The sequence below is a fragment of the Papio anubis genome, chromosome 7 (assembly GCF_008728515.1).
Source record: "Papio anubis isolate 15944 chromosome 7, Panubis1.0, whole genome shotgun sequence".
In the NCBI taxonomy this organism is placed as follows: Eukaryota; Metazoa; Chordata; class Mammalia; order Primates; family Cercopithecidae; genus Papio; species Papio anubis.
The window spans coordinates 64191974-64204834 of record NC_044982.1 but is presented as its reverse complement, the minus strand read 5'-3'; positions in this window follow the sequence as shown (position 1 = coordinate 64204834).

The following is a 12861-nucleotide window of genomic DNA, read 5'->3' as shown; positions in this document are numbered from 1 at the left end:
GCACTCGTGATAAATATTGATCAAATCCTCATAAAACATATCCTGAAATGTCTTTTTACATTTATTCATTTGATATTACTGATTAATGTAGTGAATTAATCAGAATTATTAAAACATCATTAGCAGTTGATTTCAGATTTTTTTCTTATATTAGCCTGAAAGCTCTGCTATAAATTGTCAGCTAAAAATTTCATCTTCTACAAAAGGAACACTCTCACAGGGACTGCACCACATATTTTTAACTATTGATAGTTCAAGAAGTAGTTTCTTGGGTCAAAACCTTGGAGTTTAGAGCACCACTACTTAGATAACTCTCAGACTGTACCAGAGTACTGACCCAGGATTTCCAGGATTCTTGATGAATAACTTCATGAATTTCAATTTCAAGTAGCACTAATCCATGTATGCCTGAGGTTGCAATTTTTTTTAATTTTTGCAATCAGACCTTGGCGATGACCTTGAGCAGCAGGATATAAATAACTCTCATATGCTTAATGTTCCAATAATGGAACACTAGGCAGAAATTATTACATAAGATTAAACGAAATGATAATGTAATACTAATTGTGTTTATTTCTTTTGGAATATTTTTTTGTTTTGGAATTGTTTTTCTCTTTTATTGATGTTTATATTGTATTTTTTATTTTTTGTTTTTTCTTTTTTTGACTTTTATTTTAGGTTCAACGGGTACATCTGCAGGTTTGTTTCATGGGTAAGTTGAGCATTGCTGAGGTTTGGTGTACAAATGATACCATCATCAAGGTAATAAAGCACAGTGCCTGATAGGTTATTTTTGTAATACTGTGTTGCATCTTAAACTATTCCATTTTGTACACATGCTAAGTCTTTGTTGAATCTTCTTGACTTATTTAATAGATTATGCTTATTCAAAGTGCAATGAAATATCCTTTACATGGTAAATTATTCTCACTGACCCCTTAAAATTCTGTAACAAATGCTCTAAATTATTTTCACTTTATACAATAAAGTAAGTTTTTGCATAAGTTCATGAAGAATCTGTTCTTATATGTCTCCCCACTGATGGGTGTTGGGACACGTCTGTACAATTTGTGTGTTTCTGTGTTTAGATGCAGCATGTATAGGTGATGTGTGTATATTAATACAAACAGGAACACATATTTGTATGTATATATACAGATACATGTGGATATATATGTTTGAATTTGAGAAAATCATTACACACCCACACAATCACATATGTGTGTGTGTGTGTGTGTATATGTACACCTCAAACCAGTTTATTTTGATGGGTTAAATAATTGTTATGCCAACTTTTGGCATTTGTATATAACATTCGCTTAAAATATTTAGAAAAGTATACATTTAGAAAAATACACATTATGCTAAATACTAATAGCACAATTAGTATTACATTATCATTTATTTTAGTCTATGTAATTAATGCTACTTGAATCCAATTTCATGAAGTTATTCATTAAGAATCCTGGAAAGACCAGGCGCAATTGCTCGTGCCTATAATCCCAGCACTTTGGGAGGTTGAGGTCAGAAGTTCGAGACCAGCCTGACTAACATGGTGAAACTCTGTCTCTACTAAAAACACAAAATTAGCTGGGTGTGGTAGTGAATGCCTATAATCCCAGCTACTCAGGAGGCTGAGGCAGGAGAATCACTTGAAGCAGGAGACAGAGGTTGCAGTGAGACAAGATCATGCCATTGCACTCCAGCCTGGGAAACAAGAGATAAACTCCATCAAACAAACAAACAAACAAAAAAGGAATCCTGGAAATCCTGGGTCAGTACTCTGGTACAGTCTGAGAGCTGTCTAAGTAGTTGTACTCTAAACTGAAGGCTTTAATCCAAAAGTCTGCTTCTTCTATTTATCATCCATTCTTACCAATTTATCATCACCTACAGAATTATGTCTCTCTTTCTCTCTTTCTCTCTGTATATACGTATGTATAGAATTTTCTTCTTTTGCTGGAGTTACAGTCCTTGTTTCCTAGATCTCCTATCTCCTTCTTTCATTTGGATGGAACAAATCTTCCAGAGATACTCGAAAATAAGTGAATAGACAATATTGATTTCTTAAGAAATTAATCAAAATATCTATGCAAATGTTTTATTTGTAGTTTAGTTTAATATACATCACATTCAATTATTGGTTTCTCAAATTTTAAATCACTTTTTTCTACATATTTTGATTATAATTTCCAATGCTCCTGATTTTCGACTGCAGAAATTCAAATAATTTTTCTCTCTAAAGACTATTATGTTCCTTACTTTGTGTTTAGTGTTCTAAAATTTCATGATCTCTGTGACTCATGGTGTGGGTCTTTTTAAATTGGAAACTAAGCATAGATTTACCGTTCCTGCTTACAAACCTCCAATGAATTCTTATACTTTCTAACACTTCTTGTGAAATATTATACGCACAATTATTTTCTTAGGAGTTACCTTTTGCATTCATTATAATATAAATATCCCAAAAACATTAGTTTGTTTTTATTTTAAACTGTGATATACCATATATCAAGAAAAAATACTGTTGTATAGTGTTTTTACATATTTTTTGAGAAAAGGAAAATAAATAATAATATATAAAGTTTAATACCTTTTTATTTTCTCCCTTTAGACCTCGTGCGGGTCATAATAGTTTGTATTCTAAGCAAAAGAAATAAATTTGATTTATTGAGTTAAGAAATATTTCCCACTATAATCATGTGGAACACATATATACTTCTGATTATTTAAAATATCCAAATATCATTTGTATTATGCATATGAGATATCAGTTACCGCCTAATAAATTCATACAGAAAATTTTTAAAGGCCTTTATTTTGAATTAACAATTATTTAACACAGGAACAATAACTTTAACCTGATATTTTAAACGAAATCCAACATTTTGCTTAACTAATCAAGTGTCTAGTTTTATTTTTGTCACAGATCCTTATTATTTTAGGATTTGATAAAAGTTTATTGACCAGAGAAATGTAATATTTAGCTTTTCAGATCTTTGAATGTGTCTCTGCCTTAGTTTGTGTTCCTCCTGAAACAGACTGCGAGAAAACATTCCGGAAGCAAGTTGTTTATTGATGAACACTGGTAGAGGATTGGGACAATGAGAAGGAAGGAGAAGGAAGGCAACAAAAGAAGTATTACCAAGGACATTTCTACTGTTGGTACCTGGAACTTAACTCCTCTTTGGAAATCAGTGAGTCATTAAAGAATATATGACTCAGAGTTATTTTGCATGAAGTGTGAGGTTCAGGTCTATTCCCAGGGCATCGATTTCCCAGGCATTTACAATCTGGCATGTGGGACCAGAGTAGGTTCTGGTCAAGAGAGGGCCCTCAGGCAGAGACTCAGATGCTGAAGGCAGAAGTGGGGCTGCAGTTAGAGAAATATTCTGTGCTCCGTGGATGTAAGCAGGGTGCTTGCTAGCACAATCTCCTGAATATTATCCTCAGTTTGACATGTATACCTCAGAATACTTTTGTTCTATATGTGTTGTCGTGAAGATCAACTGAGGTCACAAAGCCTAAGAAATTATCTTGACTGATGCTTTAGTTTGTTAAAGCAAACTAAATATGGCCTAAGAAGGACTCCATACTTCTATCTTTGTGTCGTTGTGGAGGTACTTCAACCTAGCTTAAAAGGTAGATAAGACTGAAAGCCTAATATAGGAGTATGCACCGGTAACAATAAATACGCCTTGGCCAATCCCAGTGGCCATACTTCAACCATTCATACACTGCTGACTGTTCAAACTGCATTCCAATAAGGCAAATGCCGAGCTGTAACCAATACAGCCATTCTGTACCTCACTTCCGATTTCTGTATGTCATTTCACTTGTTTTGTCTATAAATCTTCCTCCACCACGTGGCTGCACTGGAGTCTCTGTGAATCTGCTGTGATTCTGGGGCCTGCCCAATTCGCCATGGTTCCATTGCCCAGTTAAACTCCCTTAAATTTAATTCAGCTGAAGTTTTTATTTTATCAAGTTTAAATCAGTATAAGTTGAACATTGATGAGACACATGAGGTAAGTGTCTCTCTTCCATGAATAGAAAACTGTAGATAACTCTTTTGAGCATAATCTTTTGAGCTTAATGTAGGCCAATTTTCCCAAATTCACGTAATTGGAATATAGGCACTGTGAAGTTATTTCTTAGTAGTTTATGCTTTGCATCCATTATACCTCAGACAGCGTTATATTTATAAACTGCTGTACATTTTAAACTACATCATTTTTCCAAGCTCTTTATTGCAGTACTTTTTTTTTAAGTTTTACATATTCCAGGTAATAATTGTTTTCAGCAAAGCAAATGGTAAGCTCGTCACAAGACTATTAATGTTAACATTTATTTGAAAGATCAGATGTATGTGCATATATTATTTTCTTGGTTTAGACGCCCCCACAGTTTCTACTAGGTCTCACTCAAAGAAATGTTTCTTTAACATTAGTGTCATTATGCTGCACTGCTTTGAATACAAAGAGACAGAAAAAGAACACTTTATAGAAGCTCTGGTTCTAAAGCACCTTCAGAATTCTCCTCAGAGACCCTACTAATTTTCCCCAAATTAGTGATAGGAATCCCAAGAGGGCACCTTATATGTACTCTAAAATCTCATTTAAGGTCTTCTACACAGCATTTCCATGTTCCTCCTCTGCAGCACTTTGGGTTCTTTCTTTTTTCATTCACAATTCAAAACTGGTCAGTTATTAGATTAATAACTAATGACAGCTCCAGAACTGCTGATCATACTTGTCTATAGTCTTGTACTGTTGATTGACGATGTCATGGACTCTGATGTTTATGCTGTCTCCTTTTGCTAATACCATGTGTTGACATTTTGAATCTATTGTGTCCAATATGATAGTCACTAGCCAGCCACGAATATATATTGAGCATGTGCTACTGTAAATGTTGAGCATGTGCTACTGTAAATGAAGTGCTACTTTTTAAAATTTATTTTTTTAACTAATCATTGAGTTACTGAATAATTTTTAAGTATGTTTGGAACAACTTAATTATATGAGTCTACTTTTCCAATTATACATGTTAAAAAAATCCAAATACAGATCAACTATTTTCAAAGAAACATTTGATGTGAAATGTACTTTAAGTGTAAAATACAGACCAAATTTCAAAATATTTTTCTTTTACTTTTTACTGTGGCTACTAGAAAATTTAAAATTATAAGTGAGACTAGCATTATGAGTCTACTGGACAGTGCTGTTTTGTATTGTAATATCTCTCATACCCTTTTTAGCTTACTTTCTTAATAATGTTCTGTTGGGGAAATGTAATTAAAAACAAAATATTTTGCTAACACGGAAAATCACTCCACAAATAAAAGAGAAGTTTGTGTTTTAATTAATTGGATAGGTATTAAATCAGCCTGTGATGTACAACACAGGCAATCTGCTAAAGAATTTGCAAAAATATAAAGACATCTCATTCGTTCATATAGTCAAAAAAATCACCTGCTCATCATATGTGTTCTCAAATGATAACTCGTCCACAAGTAAGATAAATTGATAGCAAAATTTGTTAAACATAGCTCATCCTAAATTCACCTGGTAGTTGGGATAGCCACCTATGTTTGCTAATTGCCTTTATCTAAAGGAAAAATAAATTTCTGATATTTCTGTAATGGAGGATACATTGCCAGCTTGGAGCAAGTCACCAGCTCAAGGTAGATTCTTACCACCCCAGGGAGACTTGAAGATGGAGGCATTGTCTTACTTGATGATTGCATTTCAAAGAGCTGGTTCCCAGGTCCTTGACAAAAAGATTCCTGGATTGTAAAGCTTGCAGGAGGCCTACTTAGCTTTTAAATATATTTACATATATCTTAAAGGGACAGAGAAAGCATTTACAATTACAGGTTTTCCAACATAAATGTTTTAAGGAAAGGAGTGAAAGAAGGATATATCTTTCCTGTCTAGGAAAATTCAATATTTTTTTCAGACGTGCATCTACCCTATAGTTCTTGTATTCATATATGTATTATAACAGTAATATATTAGTACCCATATACTGTAAAACAATTTTAAAAATAGAAATATGTAATAATAAATTAGAAGGTTCTTCTTTTCTGTCATTCCCAATACCTCAACTAGAATAGCTAATCACTTGTCTTCCGAAAGGTTAAGAATCTATTGTGTGTTTATTTTTCCCCATTATCATATTGTAGAGAATATTTCTTACTTTCAACCTGCCCTCTTTTTTTGCTGAGTAAACTTCATTCATTCCAAACTTTTTAATTTAATTTAATTTAATTTAATTTAATTTTATTTTATTTTATTTTCAGTCAATTGGTTCCATTCTCCAGAGACAGTACAAAATTCAAACTATAGCACAGTTTTGTTTTTCGCTTGTTTCCCCAGGATTCATATGGGTGCCTGAGGGAAATTATACTTCATTTTTGAGATTACAAGCTCTAAGGACAGTTTAACCTATAACTGCGGACACCAATTTTGTCACTTCTTGGAGAACTTACCTAAGAATGGAACCAATTCAGAGGAAACCAGAGCTGAGATGAAGAGAGAAAAGGAGAGGTCAGTGCTTTATAGTTTGAGACCTTTAGATGCAGCAATGCCTGGAGTCAGACTCCACTGTGAATCTCTTAGTTAACGGTCTTAACATAGTCCACCTTTAGTTTAGCTTGTTAGGGTTGGAATTTTGTTATTTTCAAGCAAAGAGTTTCAGATTTTATATCTATACATATATGGATATATATATGGAAAAATAAATTTCTCATATTTCTATAATAAAAGGTAGATTATTAACCTGGAGCATATTTTATACATATATAAAATCTGAAAATCTTTGCTTAAAAATAACAAAATTCCATATATATCTCTCTATATATATACACTATATATATCTATATCTATATCTATAGTATATACATAGTATATAATGATATATGTATTTATATTTATATATACTTCCAAAATAAAAACAAAGGAAAAAAAACTATATGAGTAATATAAATACGTTTAAACATAATATTGATGGGATTCTATGCTCCTTCCATAATATAGACATAGACATTCCTCCCATTGAGATATAGTGTTTATTTCCCCTCTTTCTTGAATTTGAGAGGGCTTTGTGGCAGCTTTAACCAAGAGAAGGCAGAGGAAATGAAGCTGTTGCTTGTTTCTGGGCCTATGCCTTGCTGGAATGTGCCTTAGCTTTCCAGAGAGACAAAACTGATAGGCTATAGAAAGATATAGATATATCGATTTGCACTCACACATACACACACACACACGCACACACACACACCTTCCAGAAACACTCTCACAGATGCACCCAGAAATAATGCTTTACCAGCTATCCAGGTATCCTTTAATCCAGAAAAGTTGTTATCTAAAGTAACTATCACAGAGCTACTTTAGATCATTGACAACAAAATTAACCCATATTTATTCAGTCCTTGGTTTATGCTAGACATTGTATTATGGACTCTAAAATTTTAATCTTATTGTGCAGCAGGACAAGCCACAGACAAAACCCCTCAGACAGTGAGTTAAAGAAGGAAGGGCTTTATTCGGCCAGGAGCTTCGGCAAGACTCACATCTCCAACAGCCAAGCTCCCCAGGTGAGCGATTCCCGTCCCTTTTAAGGGCTCACGACTCTAAGGGGGTCCACGTGAGAGGGTCGTGATCAATTGAACAAGCAGGCGTATGTGACTCGGGGTTGCATGCACTGGTAATTAGAAGGGAACAGAACAGGACAGGGATCTTCACAGTGCTTTTCTTATGCAAATAACCAATTAGGTCACGGGTGGATCTTTAACTACCAGTCCCAGGGTGTGGCACCCGGCTGTCTGCTTGTGCATTTCATTTCTGCGTTTTAGTTTTTACTTCTTCTTTCTTTGGAGGCAGAAATTGGGCATAAGACAATATGAGGGGTGATTTCCTCCCTTATTCCCCCACTTTGAGAATCTCACTCAGTAGTGGGAGTTTTCACTTTCATTCTTGCTACCCATGTCTTCTTGCAAGACAGATCAATAGTGATTCATATAGTACACTTGTGCTGAAGCATTTTGGTGAACTAAGGTAGCGATGAAGCTTCTTATCATTTGAAGAAGTACAGGTAGCAAACAAAGGAGCAGTAAGCAGGTTCCTATTACTATTATAACCCCTATTATAAGAGTTTCAAATCCTCCTAGTGCTGGAACCCTTGTGCCAGTTTTGTCATATCTCTAACTGTGTTTTCAAGTACTTGCCCTTGATCATCTATGTGTAGACGGCAATTAGTATGGTTACATTTCCCACAGAACCCTCCTTTAACTGCTAGCAAGTAGTCGAGAGCCAATCTATTTTGATAGATAGCATTTCTCATCTGAGTTTCTTGCTGGACCAGAGTAGTCAAGGCTCTGCCAGTTTTATTCATGATTATTTCTAAGACAGCTTGTAACTGTATGATTCAGTTGATCATGTAAATGGGGTTTGGGTATCCCTACGAGCCGTCTTGTGCCCAAGTAGCAGGCCCACAATATTGTATGATTCTCTCAGGGGGCCATTCATGATCTTTCCAATTTCCTATAGCTATGCTTCTGTTTTTGTGGAAAGCATAGACAGGGAAGTCCAGGAGTTTGCCTGTATTTATGGGCAGTAGGAAGAAAGGTGGTTTAATAGTGCCAATAACACAACTACCTGTCCACTGGTCAGGTAATTTGGCATAACTTCTATGCCCACATATCAGTATAATTCAGTGGGGGGTGTCCAGTCCTGTTGAGACTCCGGGTGGGGCCACACAGTTTGCAACTTTGGGAATTTACTAAATGGATTTTTCTTAGTCTGATTTGAACTCCACTAGGTGGCTGTTTTTGTAGTACTATTATACAGTTTTTGTTCAAGGCAACTGAGTCTTCCCACAAGAAGGGTGAAGTCCTTCCCCACTCTTGCTATACAGTATTGTCAAATGATTGAAGCTTTTAGGACCTAGAAATGATCAGGGTGATTCTTTTGAGCCAGGAATTCATCAGGAACTGGGTCTGTAGTACTAATTTTCAGGCTTCCCATGGCCATTGATCTCCCATTACAGTTCCTCCACATACATAGCATGAAGTGACATTGAGAGACTAGGCTACATGCTCAGCTAATTGCAAAAACAAATTTCTTATTTTTCCTGGAATTTCTGGTACTGGCACATTCAGTTCATCATAGAAGGTTTGAAATACTGTCTCAGGAGAGCGTTTATAAACTTCTCCTCAAACCACGATATTTACTCAAGGATCCAGTCCAGCCCCCTCAATTCCTAGGGTTACACGCTCCCCTTTTTGTCGCGAAGATCAAGGGGGTTGGTTATTACTAGTTCTAAGGGGTTACACTGACCACTGGTACAGGAAGGGCCACTTTTCACTTTCTGAAGGTGAACAGGATCCTTTTCATTTTTTATCCAGGTAGTCTAAGTGACACAAGACCAGTATCTATATTCATTTCCACACAATCCTAATTTATGATAAATGTACTTTTTTTTTTTTTTTTTTTTTTAACCATATAGCCTTTTTCCTAATTAAGAGAACCACATCCTATTCCTAACTTATTGCTATTAATGACAGCACAGGCATCAAATTTCAAGCTGACTTGTTTGGGCACCCCTTTTTCTTTTGTTTTCACTGATAGTTTACTCATATCGTTTATGAGCCCCCACCAATTCTCAGTCCTTAATATTATTTTAAAAACTGTGGTCATGGGAGGCTCAGATGGGTCATAACACATATCAGGTTGGTCATTTCCTGGGCTACATACCTTGTATGGAATAGCATTATACAAACAAGTTCTTTTTAGAGTCCCAGTACACTTCTAATAACCATAAAATAATAGGACTGTAGCAACTTTTTGTCCTACCTCAGTGACTTGATGTATACACTGGGAATAGTCCTTAGTCTGAGGAAGGTCAGTTGAAGCCCTTACTGTACAAGTCCAAATTTTAAGGAAAATGAGTCCTGTGATGAGTTTTCTCATGCTTTGGCCATGCGTGGACCAGTCAGCTTCTGGGGGTGACTGGAGCAGGGCTTGTCACCTTCTTCAGAGCAGAGTGCCCAGTAAAGGTCTATCACAATACACCACACATCCGCTCAGGGATGAACAAGGGCTGACTGATTGATAAGCTCTTGAAAATTCTTAAGCTCACTGCATCCTTTCAGGTCTCCAAGGAACGCTAAGTTTCCTCCCTTTCATAAGAGACACGAAGTGAACTTAGTGTTGGGAGATGGAGGGTGGATGGCCCTTGGGGGCTGACCCGCAGGGTTCCAGACTTTGGGATATAGCAGAGAGAGCTTGGCATGACTTAATACTCCAGGCTATAGAATCCTGGAAACTAGCTACCATGCAGCCCATACCTGGTCTACTGGAGGACCACCTTAGTGGAAAGGGGTCAATCTGGGCCTCTGGCATGTGCACAAACATAACAATTGCTTTTGTTTAACATGCAGATGAAATATTTCAACCATTCCAACCAGGCATTTGCATCTTGGTATCCTGTCTTAATTGCCAAACTTTGTTTTAAGTATTTAACTTCTATGATCCTCTAGTAAAAATGAATGTATGAGTTTAGGAAATAACAAAAACAGGTTGGGGCAGTCCATCCTTGCTCTTTAGTGGTCCACAGAATGTTGGACAAACTACGGCATAAAAGCTCTACATTGGGGAGCAAGACTCCTGGTTGACACTGGAGTCTTTATCGAAATTTTCCCAGATTAAATGGTCCTAATTTACTAATGCCCAGTCTGGGGAGAGTCAGGAGGGACAGAGGTACTTTTCTGAAGTAGAGAGCTGTCTTTGACTTGCCAAGTCCCCACAGGGTATAACAAGGCAAGCATAAAATACAATAGTTTGAGGCAAAGTTGACTTGGTTATGTTAATAGCTAGTTGGTCAGCAATAGAGCAAGGAAAGAAGAAAGAGTAATAGAATACATGAAAGAGTTAAATTTTTCTTAGCTTTAGTTTGGTAGGGTTTTCCCCTGGGACTATGGCCCATGGCTCTGGAATGGGGTGTCTCTTTCTTAACTCAGTTGTGATGAGTTCATCCTTTTTTCACTGTATGAAGTGCAGTCTTGGTGGTTAGCAGCACAAGGTAGGGTCCTTCCTAGGCTAGAGAGAGTTTCCTTTCTTTTCGTCCTTTGATGAGAATGTGATCTTCAGGCTAGTGCTGGTTTACCAGAAATTCTAGGGGTGGTACATGTGCTAAAACAATTTTAGTTTTGAGGGAAAGGAAAGTGGAAGATAAACCAAGTATATAATTTCTAAGAAATTGCCTTTTTATTTTAAATGTGGGGACATCAGCATGGACTTTATAGTCCTTGGTGCCTTTCTACTGAGAAATTTCCTTTAGCACCTATTTTTATTAGTTTTTAGACCAAAGAAGCCAACCACCATTTTATATTTGACAATGCTTCCCATATGATTTTTATACCAGATAAGCTAAATTTTACCTTTATATTAGTGTGTCATTAATGTTAAACTTAGTTGTGTTAAAACTTTGTATACATATTTATTGAATTTTTAACATTGGACCATAAGGTAAGACTTTTATAGATGCTTTTTAACCTTTTATAATCTTTGTTAAAGAGCAGATTAGTGCTTTAAGAAAAACCTGTTGTGTTTTTACGTGAATGTCCAATTCACAGAAAAACTGGATGATACCCCTTTAACTTTAGTTAATATGTTTACACACAGAATTTCCTTTACAATTAATGTTTTAAAACTTGCTTAAACCTTCAAAACAGTTAATTTTTTTAACCTTTTAATGTAAGTAAAAATTTACATTCTTATGCCTCCTTATAATCCTTTTACCAAAGGTATGTTTTACTTTCCTTATACACTTTGCACATAAACTGTTTTTTTCAATAGTTTTACATTCAGGATGTCTAGTTACTTTCAAGTAATACAACATTTCTTGCATAAATTCCTTTTTTTATAACATTTTTCTCTTTCATGGCTTTCACAGACAATTCTTTGGCATGCCTCAACTTTCTGACTTATTACAAACATTTCTTTCTTTTAACAACCAGTTAATTTATTTCAGGACAAGAATTTACCATATAACACTCTTTTTACATAAATGCTGCCCCTCCACCTTTTTTTCCCTTTTTTTCTCGGAGATAACAACCATTCTCTTCCAAAGCAAACTTCCTTTATGTCTGTGAGCTAGATTGTCTAAGGCCACAAGATTGGAAGTTACTATAATACATGTTACACTGTTAACTTTTAGCAAACTTTACTTTTGTTGAAAACCTTGCAAGTTTGGGATTTTAATTATCCTTTGCTATTAATAAGACTTTGTTTTGTCCAAATTAACTTAGAATTGGTATAGATGGCTTATTTTTTCCTTCAGTTACTTGGGAGGAAACATCAGTAGTCCTGTCGTGAAGGGAGTTCCTCCTAGGTCTGGTTGAATCTTCATATGGTAATTAAGATTTAGATGCTCTGTTAGGAAAACTTCTGAGTTAACGGAATTGTCAGTGGTTAATGTTAAATTATCCTTTTTTTTTTTTTTTCCTTAGGATACTTCTGAACTGGTGAGGTGTGCTCACAGTGAAGTTTCCTCAAAAAATTATTTTTTTTTTACTTTCTTCTTTTAGCAAAGCAGTTGCCACTACAAATTGAATGCATCTGGACCATCCGTGGGTTACTGGGTTAAGGATTTTTGATAGGAAGGCTATGGGTTATCGGTGGCCTCACTGCTTCAGGATACACCCTTGGTTACACTGACAACAAAGTAGTATTGGAGTGTTATAGGGTTATGGAGAATACCTTCAATTATCAATTACATGTTTTAAATTACTCTGACTTTTAAAGGAATAGGGTACACTTTTTTTTAACTTTCTTTCTTTCTTTCTTTCTTTCTTTC